Here is a 14,440-nt window from a genome sequence, read left to right as displayed (position 1 = left end):
GGTCTGGCTTTCATGTTCTACTAACACACAAACAACAGCTAAATGAACCTGTAAGCGTGGCTGTAGACGCGTATCCGGTTCCCTACAGTAAGAAAGTGTCTTGGGAGCTACTGCACGAATAAGCAGCATGTTTGTATTTTGAATCTTTATAAACAAACACAAAAAATCCCACTGTCAGAGGAACTCTGGCCACTGCGCAGAAGGGGGTCATGTCAAGATGTATGATTAAAATAGTTTTTGTTTTTAAATACTTCATATCATGAGTAAAGCATATTTATTGCAAGTGTTTCTGGCGGAGCTGTGTCAGAACTAGAAATCACAATCTGATGTGTTTTTTCTGGCTGCAGTTGCATATATATAAAAATATTTTTGTATATATGATTTCTGCATGTATATTATAAAATAAGTATATCAAATTGTCTTGTGCTCTCTTCTAATACCCCTTGCTGTAGGGCCTTTTCTGTTGTGGGTCTTCCTAGGGCAGCTGTGCCTTGCTACTCGCTTTCTGCAAGGCTGTTACCTGGTCTAAAGAGGAAATGTGTACTGTCGCTGTGAAGTTGGCTTCTTTTTTCCCCCAAAATAGCTGCAGGCTTGAGGGAAAAGGGAGGAAGAAACCTCTTGCTCTGTTACTGCATTCAGCTGTGCTCTGAATGACAGTAGCACATTGACTTTGAAAGGGAAGTTGTTTTGTTTTCTGATTTGTGGTATCACGGGGTCAAATTCCACCCTACCTCTCACAGCATTTTAGTCACTGAGTTTCTTCCTTAGTCCAGAAACTGTGCAAGATGCCTTCTCATCTCCAGCACTGAAATCAGATCTGCTCTAGTTGCACAAGAGCAGATGTGGCACTATTTTTGGAAAATTTTAATGCATGGCCTTGAAGTTTATTCTATTCAGACATGTAAGAGGAAACATTGGTCGATTGTACAGAAAATGTGGAAACTATAGGGTTAGGAAGCCCGTTGTGCCATTGGGGTTTAGCTCCAAATGATCTGACTGGCAAAGAAAAGAGAAGTGGAAAATGAAAGTAAAAAATGAAGAGATTTGGTTTACTTGGGGCAGGAAACGTGGTCTCAGAACTTTAAAGCTGTAGTTACTTAAAAATTAATTAAGAAGCGGAAATGTCAGGCTTGTCTCAGACATCAAAAGTATATTTCAGGCAAAGGTCTTGTCAAGCAAATCTCATAGCTACAAGAATTGTTACAAAACTGCTAGGAAACTAAACTCTTCTAGAGTTTCTGAACTTGTGAACGCATCAGGGTCAGACCCTTTGATTTTTTTTTTCAGAGCAGTTCTCAGTGCTGTAATTATGTTACGTGGGCCTCAGTAATGATCTGAATTTTGATATTTACAATCTGCTAATTTTAATTAAATTTCATGGAAAATAGTTCTATGTGATGAATTTTTTTTGGGGGGAAAAAAGCCACTCTTGAACAGATTACAAAGCTCTTCCATTATTTAAAAAGTCACATATTTCTTAAACAGATCATTGGAGTCATGAATGTCAGTTTACATATTTCAGTGTTTTTCTGAATAAAAAAAATCTCAGTTTATAATTTTCCTTGTAGTTAATTTCATATACAGTATGATGGCATGCTGTGCTGGCCCTCTGCGCAGCATCAGGAAGGTACTGGTACACCTCTGCAGGGGAGTAGATGGTAATTTATTTTGGCTGGTGTTTATACACATCTTGTTATGCTTCACAGAAAGTACTACCGCTTAGAACTAATTTCAAAGCTTGTCTGTTGATGATGGTAATGATCTCAGACTATGTTGACATGGCACCTCTGTGTATCCCACTTCACGGATAATTCTTTAAAATAAAGTAGGTTGAGCCACCAACTGGCCAAACAGGCTCCTACTTCATCACACAAGCTTATAAGAAATTTCTGTGTGTTGTAGTCACTGGCTTTCTTTCCAAGTCAGCTCCAGACTCATTTAATTAAGGAGGAGAAGCTGATGTGGTGGCTGGTGATGGGAAGGAGGAGAGATGTTACCAGAGGGAGAGTGGGCAGAGAGAAGAGGGTGTTTGTTGTGGTGTTTTTTTTCTCAAGACTCCTCCCCTTTTTTTGCAGCATCTCATCCAGCTGTCTCAGTACCCAGAATTTCCTCAGCCTTTTCTAGTCATCCCCACTGATAGAAAGAGAAAAATGGGCTCAATTCTGGCATTCTCAGTCCTCCAAAGCAAAGCTGTGGAGGAAGGAAATGAAAAGTATTACAAGGGATGAGAGACTCTGCTGAGCTCCCCCTGCTCATCCACAGCTTAATTAGCAGAAACACTCTAAATCAGATGTCTCCAGTTCAGGCAGAGGCTGTGCAGCTCCTGCCTTCTCTCCGCAGTGGGAAGGTCAGGGCCAGTGGGTAAGCTCACCCCAGGTAGTTCAGGTTATTTTATTTGGAAAAAAAAAAATCTTCTTGCTTTTACTCAGATTGAGCCTTACCTAGCATGAATATAACAATTTGTCTGTCTGTCTGCCACTGAGCAATAAAGGCAGTGCTGCAGCATTCTTTTGTTGTGGTTTAAGCGTGCACAGGCTCTCCTTTGTGTAGGAGGGCAGGCAGATTTTCCACTGAAAGGTGTTTAAGTTGAAGGTATCCCATGCATTGCCTCTCTAGCGGTATTTCCCAAAGTACACGCATTTTTTTAATGGCATTTTTTATTATTAAAAAATATTCTTCCCAAACAACGTGCTACAACTACTAAGTAGTACAATTTATTCAGGGTATAGCTTCAAAGCAGCAGCACTGACTTGGTAAAGCATTAAAATCAGCAGCACATCAGGCAGGGCAAGCTGGCGCAGATCCTTTCTGTGTATCGGTGTATATCCTGTGTTTTGTTGCTCTAGAAAGGCCTAAGTAAGGAAAAGCAGGGTACACGCCTGCACAGCTTCCCACATGACAGTGGCGACTGCTTTGCTGATGAAAATGGAGCACCTTTAAAATAAAGTCTATCATGCTGAGAAAGAGTAGTGGGCTCCTGTCAGGATTAATATCAAAGGTCTTTATAGATAAATTAAGATGCATATAGTGACAATCGTCACATTTCTCAAAATCATGACCTTTTCTCCCTGAATTCAACAATGTTTGCTTCTACTAAAAGAAAAACAGTTATGAGCTTTGTACTGAAGTTGTAACTAAGTCTGCAAGCTAGAGTTCTCACTACAGCATTTTCTGACAGTGACATTCTCGCTCTGTTGACATCAGTGCAGTTGACCTCAGCAGCCTGAATTTCACCCAGAGGCCTGAAAAATATGGGAACAAATAGGTAAGCAAAGATAAATAAATATGAAAACATTGCCAGAGGCGGGTTACTGCCATACTGTCTGAGGGAGCTTGTTGACTGCTGGCCAAGTCTGTTGACACAACTCCAGCTTCTGCTGGCATAGCAATCTGCCTACTCTATATTGAACACCTATCAGTAACACCATCTCACGTTTTTTCCTAAATTTGGCCTGTGTCTAGGTATAAGTTAATACATTTGCAATTATAATTGGTTTAACATTCAGACAGCCACTGTGAGCCTTATCTTTAATTTTGTTTTTCTAAATATTTCTTCAAGTCCCCGGAGAAAAATTAGAATCATAGAATAGTTTGGGTTGGAAGGGACCTTAAAGATCATCTAGTTCTGACCCCCTGCCATGGTCAGGGACATCCCACTGGATCAGGCTGTCCAGCCCCCATCCAACCTGGTCTTGAACACCTCCAGGATGAGGCAGCCACAGCTTCCTTGGGCAACATGTGCCAGTGCCTCACCACTCTCATGGTAAAGAAATTCCTCCTTATGTCTAGCCTAAATCTGCCCCTCTCCAGTTTATACCTGTTGCTCCTCGTCCTATCACTCCCAGCCTTTGTGAATGGTCCCTCCCCAGCTTTCCTGTAGCCCCTTCAGGTACCGGAAGGTCGCTATAAGGTCTCCTCGGAGCCTTCTCTTCTCCAGGCTGAACAACGCCAACTCTCTCAGCCTGTCCTCATATGGGAGGTGCTGCAGCCCTCTCATCATCTTTGTACCTTCCTCTGGACCTGTTCCAACAGTTCCATATCCTTCTTCTGTTGAGGATTCCAGAACTAAGAAAAATATATCCCCTTTTTTCACTACCCATAGGATGTCAAGTAAAGTAGATAATAAAAAAGTGAAAAAAAAAAGGCAAAAAAAGCACCATAATCTCTAGAACATCAAAGTTTACTTAGAACTTGACCATCAGTATGGTTGTGATTATTTTCTACTCTTCAGTGTACGGTGTATTCACCCTATCCAGTCAGAAAAGCCCCCAGCCAGCAAGTAAATTGTCACCCAGCAGATTGCTCACCCCTTAACAGAGTCATAAGGGAGAGAATCAGAAGAGCAAGAGCAATTAAACTTGTGGGTCAAGGTAAAAACAATTTAAAAAGTGAGAGGAAGGAGTGGTGGGAGATGAAGTGCTGCAAAGGCAGTCAAGCAGTGACTACTTTGGAAAGATCAAATCCCTAGTTCTAATGCTGAGCCTGACATTCTGTGGCATACAATGTCCCTTTGGTTTGTCCACACTGTTGACCCCTCCCAGCCTCTTGCTTACCCCATTGTGCACCCAGGGAAGGGGGGGGAGGGGGCGGAGTGAGGAAAAGAGAAAGCTTTGACACCCTGAATGCACTCTTCAGCAACGCTGAAAATATCAGTGTGCTATCAACACAATTTTAGTCACAAACCCACAACATACTGGCGGCGATGAAGCAATTAACTCCATCCCAGGCAGACCCAGCACAACAGGTTTCATTTCAAATAATGTTTCCTCTTTTTTAATTATTTTTTCCCCCTCAGTGCAGTGATTTTCAATCTTCTTTCCCAGCCTTCAGCACAAAGAACTCACCTCTTCCCATATTACCTTCTCATAATGATCTTTAACGTTGCTGCCTTCCCCAAAAGAGGTTGGCAGCCTCATGGGTGCACGTGTGCAGGCAGGCAGGGAGGGGAAGGGAGGTGGAGAATCTATGAGTATATTTTGAACTATGTAGGCTAACCAACAACTCGCATCCATGTCACAGCTCAGCATTCACTTGAAGAAAAGCAATTGTAGTACATCAGAAAGCTTCAGTGCTGTCTCAAATTACTGAGATGAAAAAAAGATGCCACGAAGAAAATAGTTCAACTTTGCAGCCTAGAAGAGCAGAACCTGTAGTCCTCTCTACTGTGCTTGTGTGCTGCTGCTTTGTTTCAGCTCAAGATCATTTAAACAGTTTGCTGACCTTTGACAAAATCTTTATTTTCTACTCAGTCATTTAATTGTGTTTCATCCCAGCTCTGAGCAACACCAACTCAAACTCAAAGTGAATGAAAGAACAGGGAATGAGTACATGTACTTGTACATGTATATGTACACAAGAATGTACATTAAGATTTAAAATCTCTATTTCTTCACTTTCCAGTTCCTTGTAGGATTTTTGGTTTAAGAAAAAAAAAAACACCCTCCTTTCATAAAAGGAATAGGAACATTATCTAATTTTAGCCTATTCACCAATTTACATCACATCTCTGGTATTTCTGTTCTCTGTTTCTCTTGCTCCTCACGTGGCTGCAAGAGTAGCAAGTCTTGCATGTCAGACAGTTCCTCAGTTCGTTATCTTCGAGGGGGAAGGACTTGTCCTCTCAAGCCTCTTCCATGCAGTAAACACAATTTTTTTCTCTGCTTTTTTTTTTAGCCAATCTGTCAGTAAGTCATAGGGGTTTGAGTTTTGCTTTGCAGAAAGCAATTCTGCTGATAAGGATCTCTGTATGTTTTATGTAAAACATTTGTTCCTCTTATAGATGTGGAAAAATGTTGAAATTCAACATTAGTGAGTGCTGAAACACTTTGCTTGTTAGTAATTTCAGACCTTAGCTAAACCACGCACAGCTACAGCACATTGAATGTGCCCTAGTTTCTAGTGTCAGAGTTCTTTAAAGCTGGTTGATTTATGCCGCTTCATGCAGAGTGTAAAAAAAATGCCAGCGTGTCTGTGTGCAGCACGCTTCACGTTTTCCTACTGTGAGGAGTTCTGCTGTTTTATCCAGCAAGGAAATGTACCTGAGGTCTTCCTGATAGATTTTCCTTGTATTTGCAGGGGTGCCACTGCAAAAATCTCATCGGATTATTTTCTCCAAGCCAGCTCTGATGAATATTTTGTGCAAGGGCATGATGTGTCCCTCAACTGATCAGTGTTTCTAACCCAGGACTATCATTTTTAAAGCATTACTCCATGCATATAGTACTCTCTAAGATGCAAATACTATGGCAGAATTTGTGAAGGAAAACATGGGAACTGCAATCAGAGGCTTTGAGCTAGCTGATGCCTACAGCGGACAGAAAAGCAACACTGCACGAGGGCGCAAGGCTTCACACATTGCAGGAAGCTGTTGCCACCAGATCCAAAGGCCACCATGTAGATTACCTGCTCTTGGTTAAACATGGAAGACAACTGTTTCCGTGTTAAATCTTGGGGGTAAGCAGAGCCCCCTGTTTTCCTTGTGCTTCCCACAGGGCTGTTGCTGGACTGCCGGCTAGTCATGCAGGAGCTGCCACCATTCTAACCCAATGGGGAGCAAGATAAGAGGGAGCAAGACATGGCATAATGGGTCTGGCTTGAGGTAGTGAGATGGATAGGAAGATGGAGTTGGTGGGAGCTAGCTGCAGAGAAGCCGGGGCCCTCATAACACCTTTCCAGAGGAAGAGTGAGATTCGTCTCTAAGTTTCATTTTTGGCCCTGTGTTTTTTGAGATTGCCTTTTGTATGGGATGGAATATAACAGCAGTGGTTATCCAGAGATAGGTCAAAGATCATGTGTATTTTTGTCCTGAAAGTATAATAAACTGAAAAGATGCATTTCTGAGAGGAATTGTGATTTCATGGTGGGTTTTGGAGCAGGGGCCACCACAAAAAGACTCCCAGTATGTCTCTCTCACAGCTCCTGTGTGGAGATGTTTGCTCTGTGTTTCTGTGGTCATTGCACAGAAGTTTTATTGGTCAAACTTTGCCTAGGAGACACAAAGAACAAAGAGCAACAGAGCATTTTACAGTAGGAATGTCTTGGAAGCTCCTCATCTACCTCCAGGGAACGTTTTCTGGCCCTGTGGAGAACCATGAGATTTCTAGTATCATGTAGCATGTTAAAGGGGAATGTGTGACAACCAATCTGTGCTGTTCTGAAGAGCAAGGTGAATGACTTTAAAACAAAATATTTTTTTTAATATAAAATGGTTAACATTAATATGATTTTTTTCTCTAGTTAATATCTATTTCAGACAGAAGCTGCTAGAAATGAAAATATAGACAAATTATTATCAATACTAATTTTTTATTATTGATCAAATTATTATAGGACTGAATAGCTGTCTAATTTAGCTGTAAGAGGATGAATTAGGCAGCTGCTGGAGAAAGAATTGGGATTAGGCTACTATGAATGCAGGAAACAATTCTCTATTTCTGTCTGAGGATATTGTGAATATTTGCATTGCTCTTTTTTGACACTATGATTAACAACAGAATCAGCGTGGATTACATGTCTTATAAAGCATGGTACAGATTATAATAGGAGTGTCTCAAAAGAAAAAAATCATTGCTTTGAAAAACCTCAAAAGATACGTTAAAAAAAGAAGCCTCATGCTTATGGTAAGGTAACCCTTGATAAAAGGCTACACAGCATTGGCTCTCAAAACCCTCTTGAAATTAAATTAAATCCATTGAAGTTCTTAGTAAAGACCTAACAAGTAATAGCTTTTATTCTGTCAGTGTGCCCTACTGGATCTTTTCCTTCTAAGCTACCTGAGTTTCTCCTCTTAATTGCAGAGGTGATTGTAGAAATGTCTCCTAGAATTCATAATATTACATTAGTTCAGGTGTTCATTTCACTTTCCCAACTTTTTTTAGATAGGGGTGAACACTTTATGCCGGATCACTGGGAATATCAGAAATAATTCTTTTTTTACCTCTTTCTTGCTACTTGTTCCCTCTTTGCCTTCAGAAAAAAACCCAATTCTTGATGAAATAACCTGTGATAGTACGGAGAGGAGTGCCTGCATTTTGTGCCAGTGGCTTCCTCTCAGCGCTGGCTGTTCAGAGCGTCATGTTCAGTATGATATTCAGGGGGGCTTCTGCATCAACCTGCATGCACAGCACTGCCAGCTCACTTGCCTGCTCCTATAGCTGTGTTTGTATGACTCTCATCTGGGAAGATAGAAATGGTGATAGACAGGTTTTCTCCTTGTGAGCTGTAATAAGGTGAGGAGGGGAAGCACTCCCCTGCATACATCAAATAACAGCATTGTGTTACAGTGTCAAGCTTTTTGGATGTTGTGCAAACTGACTAATAGCAATGGGTGTTTTTCATAATGTGCACACTATGGCCTAAATACTGCAGAAAAAAACAGGAATATGTGTTATCACACTGGGGACTGCTTTGAAGCATTACAGGTAGCACATCATATTTTCCCTGTAATTTCCCAGTGTAAATTACCTCCTCTCATTGTAATGTCTTTGATATCAGTGTTTTCTTCTGACCCTCTCACATTTCTGTTTTTGCAGTTCTGCAGAATGTGGAATGGTTGTTATCACAGCGGTGATGATACGAAGAAATAACAAGGCTCTACAGCAAAGAAAGTTGTGTCAATAGGTATGTGAATTAAAGGGTGGGAGGGAAGCTGGCAGTAAGAGTTTCAGAAGCCTGACACTTTACAGTAACTTTGACTTCCTCTCTCTATATTTTTGCTGTTTTGAAGTTTGCAGATTAAAAATACAAAGGGATGACTTGGTTATGGGAACTTTCTCCCTCCCCAGACAGTATCTGATAAGCTTGTTACCAGTAAACCAAATGTCTGTGTGAAATTATATTAGTGCCTATGGCTAGATTTATTTTGTGCTGTTATTTGGCTCACAAATCTTAATAACATTTTAGCACATTCACTTGTCAAAGTATTTACTTTTATTTCAGAAAACTGACCTGAAAAACAATTTTGCAAGAGGAAACTTAAGAGTTCTCTACAGGAAAATAACTTGGGCATATTGAGACCTACTGGCATTTGAAGATGAAGATGCTTTAATTCCTCATCTACTAGCAGTTTGCTTGAGCTCTACAGGACCAGATTAGTGGTGCAGCAATGAGGCATCCTCAGTCTCCAGAGGCTAGAACTATGGGTGCTATGGAATGACAGGACCTCTACCACAGAGCCTACAGACAGCCCACCTGTGTCCTGGTCTAGAGAGGATGCAGAGATGGCGCAGTCCTTTCCGATATTGCATGATGTCTTCCAGGTTGCCTAACAGCTGTAGGCAGCAGTGGGCAATGAGCAGTGCATCGGTGTTTCTTTGATGAGTGAAGTTTCATTTCTAACATTCGTTCAAGGGATGTGAAGTGGGAAAACTGCTGCCTACAACCAGTCTCTAAATACTTCCTAGAGCTAAAGTTCTCTAGCTTGCACTAATATCCATATGGGAAAATGGTGAGGCTCAAGAGGCTGTATTTCCTCCAATGAAATCACGAAGAGCTCAGTTAAATGTTTTCAGGCCTATGGTTTTCAGTAACGTTACTAAATCACAGCCCTTACACAGAAATCTTACAGTGGCAGACTTTGAAATCTGGGAAACGACTGGAGGGTTTCATTGCATTTACTGCATTGATTACAGAGACTCTTAATGCTCCCAGTTTTAGTAGATGATGAGCGGCAGTAGGCGCTGCCTTTGGAGGAGATCCTCATGTTAAAAAAAGAGAAATGTTTCAAAGCACAAATATTTGAGATTCTTTTAAGAATGTAATTGCTTGGGGGAAGAAGGAGGAAAAGACAATATTGGTCCAGAATGGCATAAATGAAAGCATTTGTTTCACTTTTGAAATAATAAACTGAAAAAATTACTTCTCCATAGTAAGTTCATTCCAGAGGGACATTTTGTTCCTGTTGTTTGTTTTGCAGTGAAATGCCATAAAAATGGAAAGAATTCCAACAGTTTCAGTATGGATAATACACAGGTCTCTATCAGTGATTGGTACAGACTTTAACGATAGTGTTACCCATCTTTCCTCTCCCTAAAATGTGATTATTGTATCAGGCTGCTATCTTAAATCATATGCCATGTTTAAGAGATTAGTTTTTAAAGCCTTTTTTTCCTGCTACATAGTTTGCGATAGCTTGAAGTTCCTTTGCTGTGCTTGTATTATCACCTATGGTATCATATTGGTAAAATAATGGTATCTGAAATATATACTTATATTTTTGAAAACAAAAAAAATACTGGAAATATTTTTATCTCTGAAACATCGTATTGAACAGTGGAAATATCTGAATTTATCTATGCAAAACCAAAAAGAGCATATTGACATTTAAGACAAGAAAATGAAAAGCCTATAGAGGACCATCTTTTAAAAAACCCTACAATTATTCAGTTATAGCTCTATATGCAATTCTAGATATTGAAAGAAAGCCTAATCACTTACTGATTCATAACAATCAGAATTCCCTATCCAAACACTCACAAGAAGAAATGTCAGTTTAGAGTCCTTGTCCATTTCAGAGGTAACTTGTTAAGTATGCAGAGAATAATTAGGAGACAATGATATATGTAATATTCTTATCTATGTAGATATTTGCAAATACAGAACCTTGATTATTTTCATAGCATTTCTGTGCTGGGCATGATGTATAGGAAAATGGATTCTCATGTTTTTATTCTTGAAATACACAACATGATTTTAGAAAGTATGACATTTTCAGTTAGTGTAATTGATTTAGTGGGAACTAGCTGATGGTTTGTAATATTTTTAAATTATTTAAGAAAGTTTTAGAAATTAATTAAATTTTTAATTAATTTTTTTAATTAAAATTTCATGGTTACCGAGGGAGGTGAATGAGAATGAGTGCAAGTGTTTGGTAGGCTATCTTCCTTATTAGGTGTTCTTGGAAAAGCTTTGCTAGATTAAAATATAAAACATCTTATTGTGTGTAGGCTGAAAAATGTAACTGTGTTTACAGTAATGGGAAGAGATTCCTGTGATTAAATCTAGAGAGCTGCTGTTCAAAAATAGCAGACATTTGTTCTGCCATGTTTTGCAGCATGGAATTTCTTTCAGTCCTTAGTTGTAGTTGCGGCTCAGGGAAGAATCTTCAGTGGAAGTGTGTTGGCTTCTGTGTCTGTGCACGTGCGTGCACATGTTGATGAAACACTACTCGTTCTACTCTGTGCTGCAAAAATAGAGTCTCTCCCTTTCTCCTGGAAGCATCTTAAGACTAATTCCAGAGATAATAAGAAACATAAATGCGAGAAGCAGAAGGCAGAAGTATTAGTGTGTAAACCAGAGGGGGGGGGGAAATGTGCTTTTGAGAGAAAAAACAAAAATAAATGCCACGATCACTTTGAATGGCCTAAGTAGACACTATTGCTTATCTATATCTTTCATTTTTTCTACCCTCTTCTTCCTGAAATATAGTTTTAATATGTTGACAAAATTGATTCGAAACGTGCGTCAGTCAAAGACAATAGAACACTATCGCAGATAACTATTAGCTAATGCCAAATAGTATGTAGGTGTCAGTGTGTTATGATTAAAACTAAGAAGGTGTAGGCTTTTTAATCCAGATAGCTGTATTTGGAATAAAGTGTGTGTGTATACATGTGCAAATATATGTCTGTACAGACTCATATAGATGGTTATATAAATGTCAACAATAGCATGAAAATTTCAAAGCTGCTCAAATACACTGTAATAGATCTCTAGTGTTTATTGGGTGCATTTTAAATGCAGTTTTTCTTTCCATATGGACTGCATTTTCAAGCTCCTTTTCTTTCTGCCCTTCACCTCACCGGAGCCTTCATTTTCTTAGTGCAAAATACCAGCAGGAGGTCTGTAAAATGACCTTTTTTTTTTTTCTTAGTAAGGACTACAGGATTTGGCCTATAGTTTTACTGTAGATGAAAGAAATACTGGATTTCTTTGAAAACACAAGGAAAATCAGGACCATTTAGTTCAATACTACACCATTGTTTCCAGTAATTGCCTTGTACAGTTTGCAAGTCTTTCCACTTTATGTAAATACATTAACTTCTGAAAAAATCCCTTATAGCTGTGAGGTGGGGCCTTTTGAAGGAGATGTTCTTTTGAAGGTTTGTAGGTCTTTTAAACACACATCTTTTCTTCAAAGTAAATCTTGTAGACTCCCTGTCACAAATCTTTCTTGTTAGGAATTCTGCTTGAAGAACTGTTTGAATTTCAATATTTGGTATTTCAAACAAATACATCTAATGCTTAAATACATTTTTCCTATGGTCAGTCAGTGGCCCTAAGTAAGAAAGAGAACCTCTGGTAATTTGAAATCTATTTCTACTAACCCTTTGAAGACAAAAAAAAAAAAAAAAAAAAGAAATCTGAATTTTATATTGTTATGCCTGGAAATTAAGAAAGGGAAAGTAACTGTAAAGTAAACTTTCAAATTTTGAAAGTGTGAAAAACAAAGAAAACTCCAGTCCCACAAAAAAACCCAAATTCCAGAGACTAATTCCTTGCCCGTTTCCCAAACACTTGGTGAAACTGTATAAAAATGAACCTGAAATAGTGTTAGAGCATAACTTAGGCTAGCAAAGCTCTCAGGACTGAATTATAACACTCCTTGGGACTTCCCAAATGCCTGTAAAGCCAAGTGTAGAGCGTGACAACCTGACACGTAGATGGAGTCAGATACAGTTAAGCACACTGTACGACTGCTCGTGCTTTCTCTGGTGAGATTATCACCAGTATCTTGCTTAGATCTGCAGTGCTCTGAGTGATCGCTACTTCTTACTTCATGATCTACTTTTCTCCTCTGCTTTTCTCCTCCCACTTCCTTCCCACACATACTTGCATTGTTTGTCCAGAACACATGTGCTGCATGGAGCTGGATTATTTGAAGTTTGGATTTCCCTGAAGAGTAGTCTGGTTAGAGGACATCCAGTAAAGAAAGAAAGATGCTGTCAGTACTTGTCCATAGCTTAGGAGAAGGACAACGTAGATCTCTGCATTAGCAATATACTGTCTTCCAAAGATGACAATGTTCAAATTATTCCAAAGAATGCTGCAGGAATGGCCATGAAGCAACAGCCACGGCTTACTAAACACAGAAAACCCAACATCATGATTTAGTAGCTGAGTAAGTGAAGACGGAGATAATTAGCAATTTTGTATACAATAGGTGGATCGAAATTTGTGGTTAAAATACAAACTAAAACACACAGAGATACAATGCACGTCCCATTGCATGTATTACTGAGAAGTGGTAAAAGGGAGGGCTATCTAATGGAGCATTTTGTTCCATATAACATGTTCAATTCCTGTCTTGTCAAATGGCAGCCATCAACAAGCTGAAAGAACAGCCAGAGGCCAGGCAGTGGGAAGAGATGTGCTCTCAGCACACGGACTGGACAGAACTTCAAATTTCTGCACACTTCTACAACCCCTCCAGTGCCCCAGAGCAGGATTTGTTGGTCCTGCAGGACCTGGGAGTCAGTGTCATGTATGCTTTAGTTTAGTGCAAACTTCAAATTGCCCAACGTATCATGACAAGAGCTAAGAAACCAGCTTATCAATTTAGAACAACCTGAGGCAACTGACTGAAAAAGTTTTACTGAATCTTTAAAACAGTCCTTAGGTGAGAATTTGGGTAGTGCTTATCTGTGACTGTACTTTTCTACTTCTAGTAGGGAAGTGCTGGCTCCCGTGGCACCTCAGATACAAAGCCAGACTGGTGACAAGGAGGTCGGTACCTCTGATGTGCAAAATGAAATCTGAGGTATTAATTAGATAGTCCCCAAAGGACCAGACTTTTCATCCAAACCGTCCAAAGGTAAGAAGCCATGTGCTGACAGAAAAGATTTCAGTATCTTAAATTGAGGCTGGGGCCTGAGAGAATGGATATCAACACTGCTGTTTTCAGCTACCAAAGTAATTCTTAACTTCAGTGACATGCACAGAGCTGCATCAAGATGTCTGAACTGATCTCCAGAAGGTCCATCTTCCAAGAGATCTACCAAGGACAATAAGAGTGAAATTCTGGCTTCATTGATGTACATTTGATTTTGCTTAGCTGGAAAAGAAGTTTATGTTCAAGCCCCTGATTATGAATTTTGCCACTGTGCCCCATTGCAGGGCAGGAACCAGAAAGTGAAACCAGCTTGGAAAGCTGACAGCAACATCACTTTGCAGGCCAAGGTAAGGCAAAACCAAAAAGCAGCAGTTGGGAGTTTTAAATTGTTTTTCAGTTATATCAATTTCAGTTGCAGCTTTTTTTGCCCTTATAGTCTTATCTGACAGTTTTGAAAAGACTGCTCCTGATCTTTCATGGCGTACTTGACACTAAATGCATTAAAGGTTTCTAATATTGTGGTTAAACAAAACTTGCTTCCAATAAGTGAACTATTAATAAAAATATAAAAAGTAATATCAGCAGTAAAGTACTTTAAATGAGTATTGGATT

At 39.6% G+C, this 14,440-nt stretch overlaps 1 long non-coding RNA gene across 1 annotated transcript in view; it reads left to right on the top strand.

Moving 5' to 3' along the window:
* The window catches only part of LOC128852942 (uncharacterized), a 55,984-nt gene extending 45,722 nt beyond the window's left edge, over positions 1–10,262 (top strand). The window contains exons 2-3 of the long non-coding RNA XR_008451101.1: positions 8,532–8,619; positions 8,938–10,262. This is a non-coding gene — a long non-coding RNA (uncharacterized LOC128852942). The remainder of the gene's footprint in view (positions 1–8,531; positions 8,620–8,937) is intronic.
* The last annotated feature ends 4,178 nt before the right edge of the window (positions 10,263–14,440 follow it).

The sequence above is a fragment of the Cuculus canorus genome, chromosome 8 (genome assembly GCF_017976375.1).
Source record: "Cuculus canorus isolate bCucCan1 chromosome 8, bCucCan1.pri, whole genome shotgun sequence".
Taxonomy (NCBI): domain Eukaryota; kingdom Metazoa; phylum Chordata; class Aves; order Cuculiformes; family Cuculidae; genus Cuculus; species Cuculus canorus.
Note: the sequence above shows the minus strand (reverse complement) of the source record. Positions and strands in the feature narration are given on the sequence as shown.